We start from the raw sequence: 12,248 nt of genomic DNA, 5'->3' as shown, positions 1-12,248 counted from the left end.
TGGTTTCAGCATGATTCCGTGTTTAAAATGGTTAATTTACAGCAAATCATGTCAGGGTACAGTAGGGAATTCCTACGATGGGGAAAAAGGTACCAAAGATGAGAAGTACGGGCCCTGGGAGCCCCAACACACCATGCCTGCTAGCTGCAAGTCAGACTCACTTATCTCCATGCCACTGATTTAAAAACTTTACAGTTGCACAATCATAAGGACTGCAAACAAAGCTGGTTTGACTGTTCCTTCCCACCAGGTAGCTAGCATGTTATGTGCTTGTCTTGCAGAAGAGCACTAGTGCGCATGTAAACAGGACTTGGGATTGTAGTGAAGGGGAAAAATCAGGGCAGGAAGCACTAGAAATAAAACGGAATTCTGCTAGTTCTTGTGTGTGTGCATGTGTGTATGTTTCCCTGTGAATTGTGGGTGCAGAACTATAGTGTTGTATTGGTGTCTGGGGTAAAGAAATCATAAACAAACAAAAAAAAGTATCTACGCCACATAGCCATACTATGTTTATTGCCAAAACACTTGATATTTAAGGTTTCACCTACAAGAGGAACCCTCGCATTGGTTTTTATACCGCAATGCTGATTGGCAGTAATTGCGGTATACAAACTAATCAAAACCCATGTTGTGGAGCCAAAGCTGTTCAATGTGAAACAGCGAACAGTGGCTTCATTCATCATTAAATGCGGAGCATTCTGCATAATCTGGAGCATTTGGCTCCTCAGATTGGAGAAATAACTTTTCTATTTGCAGTGGCGGCTGGTGACTTCAAATCAAAGAGGGGGGCTGCAAGAGACAGCTAAATGGGTGGGGCCAATGGGCGGGGTGTGGTCAACTAGAAAGGGGTGGAGTTATGCTAAAAGCACAAAAATTGGGACGTTAATTAAATACGCTGCCCTGGGTGCCAAGCTGTCATTATGAGATTCCAATCAAGACAAAATGAATTGTAGAAGAAAAAAATATTTCAATGCATTGGCTACATGACAGCTTACTTAATATCTAGATGGAAACAAAAAGGTTTTGTGGCATGAAAAATTAATTTTTTAAATGCCAGTCAAACTCAAGTATAAAAAAACAAGCAGCACTCAACTCAAACCACTTCTCCTTGCACTGCAGTTCTAATTATAATTTATATTCAGCTTTATAAAAGTAGCAATAACATGCTGAAAGTAGCAATCTGTGTGATACCCCCAGTTGTAAAAATGTTTCTTATCCAAAAAAGAACTTCTGCCTGACAACAACTATCTACTTGTTTCATGGGGAAAACTTGATTAACAATGAACAGCAAACAAGAAACAAGAAACACGCTTAAGATAAATTGCTTAAAGGATTATTTCACAGGTTATGGACCACACATGATAGATTGACATTCTATTTAGTTTATGGGTAAAGACTGCAAAGATGACTACAAGTCTCCAATAAATGTAATGAGCTTCTGAAAATACTGTAATCCTGTCCTTTATTATAAATACTGTCATACACATTTCAATACCTAAAGCTTATAAACTAACTAGTTATGTAAATATTCCCTGCATGGCAAGAACAAAAGGCTTTCAATGTTGGTAATTCTTCAACAGTATGCTTATTAAAGCTTACTTGCATCTTACAGTCTCAGACAAGCTTACCTGATGGTCATTAATGCATTGCTACTTAAACACAGAGCAACAGGCACTGCAACAATATGCATTTTCTTAATAAGAAGCATAAATCAACAGTATAAAAATATGACAGAAAGCCAGAACATTCTGCAAAACCAAGGACAGATGAAAAGCCACTGTAGTACTTGTGTCTACCTTGGATGGGGAGATACTCTGCACACTTACACTGCATAACTGCTCCTTGCCTTGCTTGAACACATCCACAGTCACTACATGGGGGAGAGAGGTGCAACAATTATGTCACAATTTGAAATACCTCTAGCTGATGGTGATGGCTGTGGCACATTTGTCATACCTCTCAGCCTCAGAGCAAGAAATATGGACAAAGGCATAAACAGAAGTGGGACAAAGGCCCAAAATAAGGACAATATTTAAATATTGCTCTTATGAACTTAGAAGGATAATAGAATAGTAGGTGTTGCATTAGTATGAAATTTCTGAAGGGTATGAAATCTGAAAGTCAAATGTCTGCCATTATTTTCTAATTTCAATCCTTAATGATTTGCCACTAATTTGCCAGAAAAAACACAATTTTATTAAAAACGGACCAAAAATGTGATGCAAAAATATAAAATAGCCACACAATACAGCTGGGAACCTGGCAAAGAAAGGACATTTTTTAATGTTAGTACTGCTATCTTGAGCAGCTGACAAAATAAGAGAATCTACATGCATTTCTGAAATTAAAAGTAATCTATAACTCTGATCATTACAATTATTTATTAATAGTAAACCCTCCACATTTTCTTCCAAATTTGCCATTTTGCTGAGGGATTATTAGGGCGAGAGCAACATTTTGAGCCAAAATAGGGGACAGTTGAGAGGTTTGGATATACCTAATTCCATAAAGTGATTTATTTGCACGTACCTCTCAACCTCTTAACGCAGGAAATCTGAACAAGGCCAACTATATTGGAGGAACATACAAACAGTACTAAAAATTGCTCTTGTATAAACTAAGTTGACAGAATAACAGGTCTTGCTTTAGCATGCATTTTTCTTAAGGGCATGAAATCTGAAACTCAGTGTCTGTCATTATTTAGTGACTTCATTCCTAAATGATTTGCCAGAAAACCACAAATTTTATGAGGAACAAACCAAAAATAAGAAGCAAAAATCTATTCATTCTGCAAAAATTTGGACAGTTGAGAGGTATAGTTCAGCCGGGGCTGTCTGAGTTTGCCGCCCTTCCCACTCACAAAATCATGGTTGAATGGGACCTCCCCCTGCAGCTATTCCAATGTTGCATTACTTGGTTATTTCACCCCATTTACCATAAACACTGTAATGTGCATACTGCTTTACTTCTATGATGATTTGGATTTCATTTAAAAGTTTCATTTTACATTTTACAGCACAAACACTAATAGATATCTGCTAAACAAAGCAATGCAGTCTCACAATGAAAATAGACTTAGCATTAAAACTTCCCTGCCCTTGAAACTCACATTCATTGAAACATCATTGAAACATACATTCAAAGAAAATACATCTGGCTAGTTGCTGATAAAGATTAACTTTGGGCTGTTTTCAAATCATAGGCCCCTTGCACAGGAAACATACATGTGTTCTTTGATACACCTTCCTGATTGTATTAAATTATATTCCTTGTATAATACTGTGCAGTTGTTAGAGGGCTTTTTTAAATTTATTGTTTTGAACATTTTTCCAGTAAACAATGAAACAAAATTCATGCACCAGTAATGACAAAACTGCCTAATTCCGAACATTTCCATCATAAAAGTCTACTCAAACTTCTACAATCCACCAATATCAGTAAATCTGCACAATCTCTGTAGAAGTAAAAATCATCTAAATAATTCCACATTAAAGAGATCTGTAACTAAATGAAGAGGTTGCTGCTAGCAAACAACTTTATATTTTATTGTTTCATCTACAAATAAAGTGCCTGTTGCCCTTGAGGTATAAATTGCCTATGTTACAATGAAAAATGATAAGCTAGTAATATTGCAATGGGAATGGATGGCAAACTGATAACAGGTTCATCGTTACTAGGTATCTCTGCCAAAGAGGACATTCTCAGGACTGCAGCATCTACCCCCTTTAAAAGTACAACACAATACAGTATCAGCAATGCATCTATATACTTTGGGATAGAACCCACATCCTTCTGCATCAAAAGCAAGTACACTACCTGCTGTGCTATTAACAATGCAAGCAGATTCAGCATAAGCAGCACTAAACTTCTTTTCAAGCTCTCATCTCCTTGTAAAATCCACTCAACTCTCAACTGTATCTGTCAACTTTGAAGCACAAGAGATCTGGAAAAAGAAAAAGCCAAAATTTATTAGTGGGGGCAAAAGCTCAAAAACTAGGGACACGTTTTAAACATTGCTTATATAATCTTGAAAAGTTGCTAGAATAAAATGCTGCATTATCACCATGCATTTCACTGCCAAGCCTTGAACCCAGGACCCTGTACACCACAGTCAGAACCTACCAGTATACCAAATCAGCTGTTTCTTGAAAGACAGACTGAAACTTAAATGGCTATCATTTAGTGAATTCAGTTCTCACCACAGCTCTCAACCTCTTAGCATAAAACACCTAGACAAAGCCAATAATGGCGGAATACAGCCCCCAAACATATTCAGTGAATTTATTTCTCACCATAGCTGTCAACCTCTTAACACAAAAAAACCTAGACAAAGCCACTAATAGGGGAATACAGCCCCATAAATAATGACAATTTTCAAATATTGATCATATAAACAGAAAATTGCTAGAATAAAAGGTTTTGTGTTACCATGTACTTTCTGAAGAATATGAATTCTGAAATTCAAATGCCTGTCATTATTTAGTGATTTTAAAATCCTGAAAACCACAGTCATTATGAGGAACAGAACAAAAATATGAGGTAAAATTTTCACAAGTGGTGGTGTGTAGGGAAGCTAAGCTGTAGCTACCTACTTGCCAAGGCTCAGGGTTTGAGTCTAGCTCCTGAGTTCTCTCTAGCCATCAGCTGTATGTAACTGGGGCATTTTATACACACACACACACACACACACACACACACACACACACACACACACACACACACACACATACACACACACACAGACACACACACTCACACACACACACACACACACACACACACACACACACACACACACACACACACACACACACACACACACACAGGGAGAAGTGAGAGTCATCAGTCAACCTATTAAATATTTTTTGGTGGTGGGAGGAAACTGGATTAGTCAGAGAAAATCCTTGTGAACCCAGAGAAGATACGCAGACTCTGCAAAGAAGTCAGTCCAACCAGAAGAATATTTTGCCATGAGGAAACAATGCTATCCACTATACCATTGCACAAAAATGACATATATTTTGGTTTCTACTACATGAAAGTCTTCAAAGAAAATGATTTAACAGTGTCAAAAACCTCACAAACAGACATGCCATAACAACAAAATGTCTGGGACTTGTCCAATTCACACTCCAATACTTGAAAAACTCAGTCATCTGCTTTCAAGGGCAAAATTAAAAATGTCTCCACATTTAAGGAGGTTATTATACACAATTCCCAGAGCAAAGTGTTAGACTGAATTATCTTAATTTTATGGTATTGTCTCTCCACTGTCACCTGTGTTTAAATTTGCTCATGCTACATATATCATATTATAATTCAGGCAGTAGTACAATATATAGCAAAACATATATAGTCATACTTTCTGTCCATATTACACAAGAAACATTGAAGTGTCATGGTAAATGAATAAAAACATGCACATACAACCTTTTTTTATAAAAGGCATAAATAACTCAAATTTAGTCCCAGACTGGAGAGCCAACATTATGCTAGCTCTCTGGAGTCATTTTATGGCTGCTGAAGCTGCTTTTGCATTTACTGCATTCTATATTCAAAGATAGGAAATGGTTCCTTTTCCACTGGCCTTCTCTGTGGTTTATTTATTTTTTTATCATCAGCCACAACATCTCCAGCACTGGACCCATTCACCTCCTCGGTTTGTAACCCCACTCACAATCCAAGGCTTTGTGTGCATCATTAATGGTTTTAACCCCCTGTTGTTAAAATCTTGAAAAAGGTTGCAGATGTTATTCTGAATGTCATCTTCTTTGCATTACTTTCATGCACATCTGCCAGAAATTGAGGTAATTTTGAATGCTTCTGAACCGAAAGGTAGTTTTGAAAAGACTCTTTTATTTCCTGTTTTGTGGGTTTTAATTGGTTTCCATAAAAGAGAAAAAGTTGTTGATGTAAATAAAAGGTCTCTAGTTATACCCATTTGTGTCAAAATTGATGGGCTGCCACCACAAGACCTGGCTAAATGCCATATGCAGTCTTGTAATTTTAATATAGATTGCATGAAGGTCTGTCCATAATATAAACCCATCATTTACAGTTGAAACCCAGTTTATCACATCTTCTTTCTCTTCACCTACAATCTCTCAGATATTCTTTTTCTGAGCCTTGTCCACTTGGTCAGTTTGCTTGGCTACTATCACTTCCACATTCTCCTCCAAAATTGTGACTTGCTCCTTCAGTGTCTTACATACTTGTTGCAAGGTCAAGTGGGGTTCAAATGGTCATTTAGTATCTTGCCAAATATTTTGAATACTTTAGCCATGAAATCATCTAGCTTATTCTTTGTTTTTTGAATTTCACTCAAAATCATCCCTTTGTCATATCACACACACACACACACACACACACACACACACACACACACACACACACACACACACACACACACACTCACACACCTCCATTCAAGTTCTCATCACATGCACACACCTCCGTTCAAGTTCTTATCACATGCACACACCTCCGTTCAAGTTCTTATCACACACAATCACCTCCGTTCAAGTTCTCATCCCACACACACCTCCGTTCAAATTCTCATCACACACAATCACCTCCATTCAAGTTCTCATTACACACACACACACACACACACACACACACACACACACACACACACACACACACACACACACACACACACACACACACACACACACACACACACACACACACACACACACACACACACATACACAGACACACCTCTGTTCAAGTTCTCATCACACACATACACCTCCATTCAAGTTCTCATCACACACATACCTCCGTTCCAGTTCTCATCACACACAAATACACACACACACACACACACACACACACACACACACACACACACACACACACACACACACACACACACACACACACACACACACACACACACACACACACACACACACACACACACACACACACACACACACACACACCTCCATTCAAGTTCTCATATAAAAAGAAAGAAACCAAACTCTGTTCTCTCATATAAAAAGAAAGACATACCTCTGTTCTCATAAAAGGAAGAAACTAAATACTCTGTTCTTCTTCCAGTTCAAGCCCCTTCATGAATGCTTGCTGTTGCCCCGGGAGAGCAAGCTACCCAGTCACACATTGCATTCCCGAGAGAGCAATCCAATAGGTCCCAGCCTGCAGATGTTGCAAGCCAGTAGGTCTCAGCCTGCAGATGTTGCAGTCCGATCCCCCTTCAAGTCTCTGCAGTTGTAACTGCATAGACTTATGGTATCTCTGCTATTTGAATTGTGTTTCCCTAATCTGGACTGGTTCACTAGCGGTTCGGATTGATTCCTATGTGTGACGGACTTGGGAATAACACGTATGCGTGGGCGGAGTATTGGGAATAGCATGCGTGGGTGGTGCAGATTACTTTTGTTTTATTTCTTGCAGTTTTGGGATTGCATTTGTTTTATTTCTTTTTTTAATTTAATTTTATTTACAGATGTGGTGGCTGCAGTCCTGGAAGTCTAATAGCACAAACCACCCTTGTCTATTTGCCATTAATTGTCTTTATGTTAGTGTAGACAACCACAGAATGTAACTCTGTCCTTTTTTATGGTCCACTACTTCCTCACAGGTGACCATGAACTTCCACTAGCTCTTCTCCTTTTTCTCAGGGTTACTAGATCTACCTTAACCTCTTCAGAGCCCAACATGACCCAGTCTGCATGAATCTGCTGCTGGGGTGTGTGTGTCCTAATCCAAAACACCCTCTGATAGCCTTGCAAACTCTGCAATGGCTGCCTTCAGGAGGTGGATGCACTTTTCCCCCACATGCTTGATCTCCTGACCGCCAAGAAACTTAACTATTCTTCTTTGGTGAGGTTAAGCAGCTGCCCTCTTCCCAAGATGTGCAGGCTAGCCTCAGCTGTTCAATGGCTCCTTTCTGATAGTCCTTCTAGCTCCAGTGATAAAAGTCGAACATAGGTGACATGAAGTGCAGTCAGCACGTTATCCATCTGTATCATGGGACCCTGATTTTTGAATTTTCATGCCAAATCAGACATTGTTGCCCCCTTCATTAGAAGTGTACCTGTCCAGTCACATAGTATACCTTTTTGATATTAAAACTCCAGAACTGGCAAGCTTAAAAATAAGCAAGTGAATACAGTCTACAAACAAGCACTTTAGAAAAATATAGATAATGCATTTATTGCACAAAAGTAATTTTTGTTTTATGAGTATATGGTGTTGTGTACATTGTGTTTGTCTAGCTACAGGGTGATCTGGTCCATATTTCATATTTTACTGCTGTCCGAAGGAAGTTTACTGAATTCATTGTGGTTCAGTCTAATGGCTTTCATTTAGTAAAAACTCTGTGTGTCTGAAGTAGAGCACTTTGCTGAGTCTGCTAATATGAATATATCAGCAGCATTTTATTTGGTTTATTAATCTTTGTTTGACTGAACATGAAAGAGAACTCAGTCACTAGAACACTCAGTAATAACTTTCTTATGTACATGTTAATAAATTACAGAATAGCAACACAGTGACTAAAGCAAAGGACATGAGTGAAATGACAGTTCACAGAATTGTTAACAAAATTATAATTTTTGAATAAACTAACAGTGATCCACCATGTTTTCCTCACCATATGGATTCATCTTTGATGTAGAAAGGCAAAATTCCCTCTGTGCATGAGCAAAATTGCAAGAAGGCTATTACATAATTGCACCTAAGCAAATACATATAAGTATTCATAAAGGGAATTAATTTCAAGATTTTCAAACACTGGATAGAGATTGACTTTTCATGTGAACAGGAATAGTTCCATAGATGTAGCTTAAAGTTTAAAAATGCTATGGAACCTTTTAAGAATAAATGACTTGTGACACTACTGAATCTGAGAAACTCGCTTTATATATTTAAGTTTAAAGTACTATGAAAAGACCATCAGTGATCCATTTTTGCTGTTTTGTAAATTATTACATAACTAATTTAGCCATTCGCATAACTGGGAACAACTTCAGCAATTGTGAGGCAATTGTTTTTCCTTTATGGAATATTCATTATAAATTAGAAAATTTTGTCTTGAAATATGATTTTAAATTTTCTTTGGAATTAGGTCTTTATTTGAAAAATGTTTTTTTTTTTCTTCAGCTTTAATGCTTTTAAACCATCCTCAGCTTTCTCCACAGTTTTCATTAACTTTTTTGATTGCTAGATAATATCTTCTGTTATTGCTCCTCACAGTAACACATTTGACTAAAATTGTTATACAGAAATCCTATTGTTAATGTCTTCTTTACTGTTACATAAATCATGAGCCCCAGTCTTTTTTTTCTTTTTGCTCTTAATGAAATTTAGTACCTCAAAGAATGCCCGAGAAAAGATTTAATGATTAAGCACTTTTGTTAAATAATGACTTGACTTCATCAGATTGGGAAAGCATCAAATCTTGTTCAATGCAGCAAGTATTACTGTTACTAAACTTAAATGTTGATACAACATTCTTATTTAAAATCTGTGCAAGCTGCACCTAGCATCATAAGGCCTCTGTTATATTGTAAATTAGGATTAATATACGCCAGCATAGTCACTGAAGTGCATATAAATATTTCTTTGTTTATAAAACAGAAATATCAAGCCAGCAAATGTAAAATTTCACTAATACGTTTGCAGACTCATACTCACATGGGTTGTAACTAGGCATGCGGTCCAGTAGATCAGTGAGGAGCCTATCCTAATTTTCTTATTAGCCTAGAGTACTTAAAGTACATACTTAGAGTAATACAGTAGGCAGAGAGAGGATAAGATGCTTGAAATATTGGAAGCAGCTCATTATTGGCTCATAGCCTTAATTGTCTGTGCTAACAGCCAGATTTTATTCACGAAGTATTACTGACAACTGGTATAACTGTTTTTACTAATACAAAGAATAACAGATAATTAAAAATACTGTCCTTGCACATTAAAACATTAGGTGATTGTTACATTTATATGAAAATGCATTGCAACAAACATGGGCAATGTGTCATACTGCAAAAAATTACAAATGATGGCATAAGAAAATAAATATATGCATGAGAAGATCAAACTGTATTAGGGATGTTATTGTCAACAGCTATTTACATTATTTGTTTTGCTTCTATTGATGATATAAAAATAAATATATTTAGTCAATGGTCAAGCCTACCTAGCAGTTATATATATTTATGGTTTAATATTTCTAGACAAGGCATCTATTATACAGTGAACACAGCAAAGAGTGGAAAAACGAAAATTAAGGCAAAGGTAACAGGAAAGGGGAAAAATGTTATGGTTATTTGTTCAAAAGTCTACATCTTCCAATCAAAATTGTGAACTGAACTATGTACATATTTATCAAATGTACATAAAATAATTACATGATTTAGACTGCCAATTCAGTATTGTTCATTTATCCAGTGGATACCGAGAAGAGCAAACTTTGGACTACGGAGTTTATACACAGACAACACTTTATACATATGATACATACCTCCATATTATGTGCAAGAAACATATAAAAGCTATTTGTTGTAAAGCATGTTGTTCTTTTTCTAACTGTAGAACAAGTATATGGAAATAACTGACTGACTGACTTACTTGCATGCATTTAAGTGGTGTCAAAAATGTTGTTAAGAAATAAATCACACAGTTACTATACAGTTACTATTAATTAAAACAATGGGGCAGAAATGCATATGAGAAAAATACTTCTATTATTCATAATTGCTAAAATTATAATATTCAAGCCAAAGATGATGTTTAACTAAACACAGGAGCTATGATTTTTAGAAAACTGAAGAATTTAGAAAATACACAATATTAATGAAATGGCTAGTGTTTATTGACTACACACTCTATTAGCAAAATCAGTTGTATGCAAATCAAGAAATAGAATATGTGCAACAGACATAGATGAAGAACACTCAACATGCATGTCATCTCTAGATCTATTATTAAGACTGGCTTACCTTATATATTATAATTATAGCATCTGTGTCAGAGAATAATGGATATATATTTTATAGAAACTTTAACAGATCTATGTGCATTGGTTTATTGAGACTTTTTTTCTTTTAGTTGATTAATGACTACCTCTTCATCTGACTTTATAAATAATGTGTAACACTTTAGAAGAGGGAACAATATAGAGATAATAAAGCTTAAGTAAGTTAGTGTAACATGCCTTTCAACTGTCCAGATTTTCACAGAATATCCAGATTTTTGCATCATATTTTTGGTCTGTTCCTCATAAAATTTGTTGTTTTCTGGCAAATCACTGAGGATTTAAGTAATTAAATAATGACATAGATTAAGGTTATAAGAGCAATGTTCAAAATCTGCCCCTATTTTTTTGGCCTTTGTGCTCAATTATTTGAGGTTTTGGCCAGATGTCTTGTGGTAAGAGGTTGAGAGGTATGCAGTCAGTTTTGTGCTCCTTCCAAACTTTATTCCACATATGTTTTTAATGAAATTTGTTTATAACTTGTTATTTTAGAATTTCTTTTAGAAAGCTAATATTAACTGGTAGGGAGTAAGGGGGACGTTCTTCCTTCTTCCTTGTGCTTATGTAATATCACATGATTATTAGGAAAAGGTATTTAAACTTGTGCATGACTGTTGCTGTTTATCTGAGGAAGTTCATGTTACAAACTGAACAAAAAGTGCTTATTAAACTGTGGTTGGTCTGTTTTCCAAGATTGTCATTGCTTTGGGTTATTTTGGAGTGTGTTTTACCACTGTGACTTGTTCATCATAGTTCGTGTTTTTCTTTTTAGCAATGGCAGCCAAAGGTTTTGACAGTTCTCCAACTGGATTTACACAGAATATCAACAGAGTGGATTCTATTGGCAACCTCACAGCACTTGTGGAAGCTTTATCTCAATGAGTAGAGGACCTTTCTAAAAGACTGGGCAGCATAACGAATAGCACTGGCCAGAACTGCAGTGTTTCACCTAACCTGACCGAACCTTGACATTCAGGAAACAACTTACATCTTTCTTCCCCCTTAGTCCCCACAATACGACCAATTCAAGCAGATCTGTGCATGAAGGCATTAGACAGATTTGGAACAATGTGAATATCAAAGAACCTAGCTTTAATACTTCACAAGAACCAGTAACTAATCAAAATCTGTCAACACCCTCGAGGTTTACTGGGGTCCTGCAACTTAAAGACTGCCTGCATCTTCCACTCAGTTTCAATGAATGAATTGATAGCCTGAGTTCGGGAAACTCAACCGAAGGTAA

The sequence above is a fragment of the Protopterus annectens genome, chromosome 14.part0, assembly GCF_019279795.1.
Source record: "Protopterus annectens isolate FY-2018-M chromosome 14.part0, PAN1.0, whole genome shotgun sequence".
NCBI lineage: Eukaryota > Metazoa > Chordata > Ceratodontiformes > Protopteridae > Protopterus > Protopterus annectens.
Note: the sequence above shows the minus strand (reverse complement) of the source record.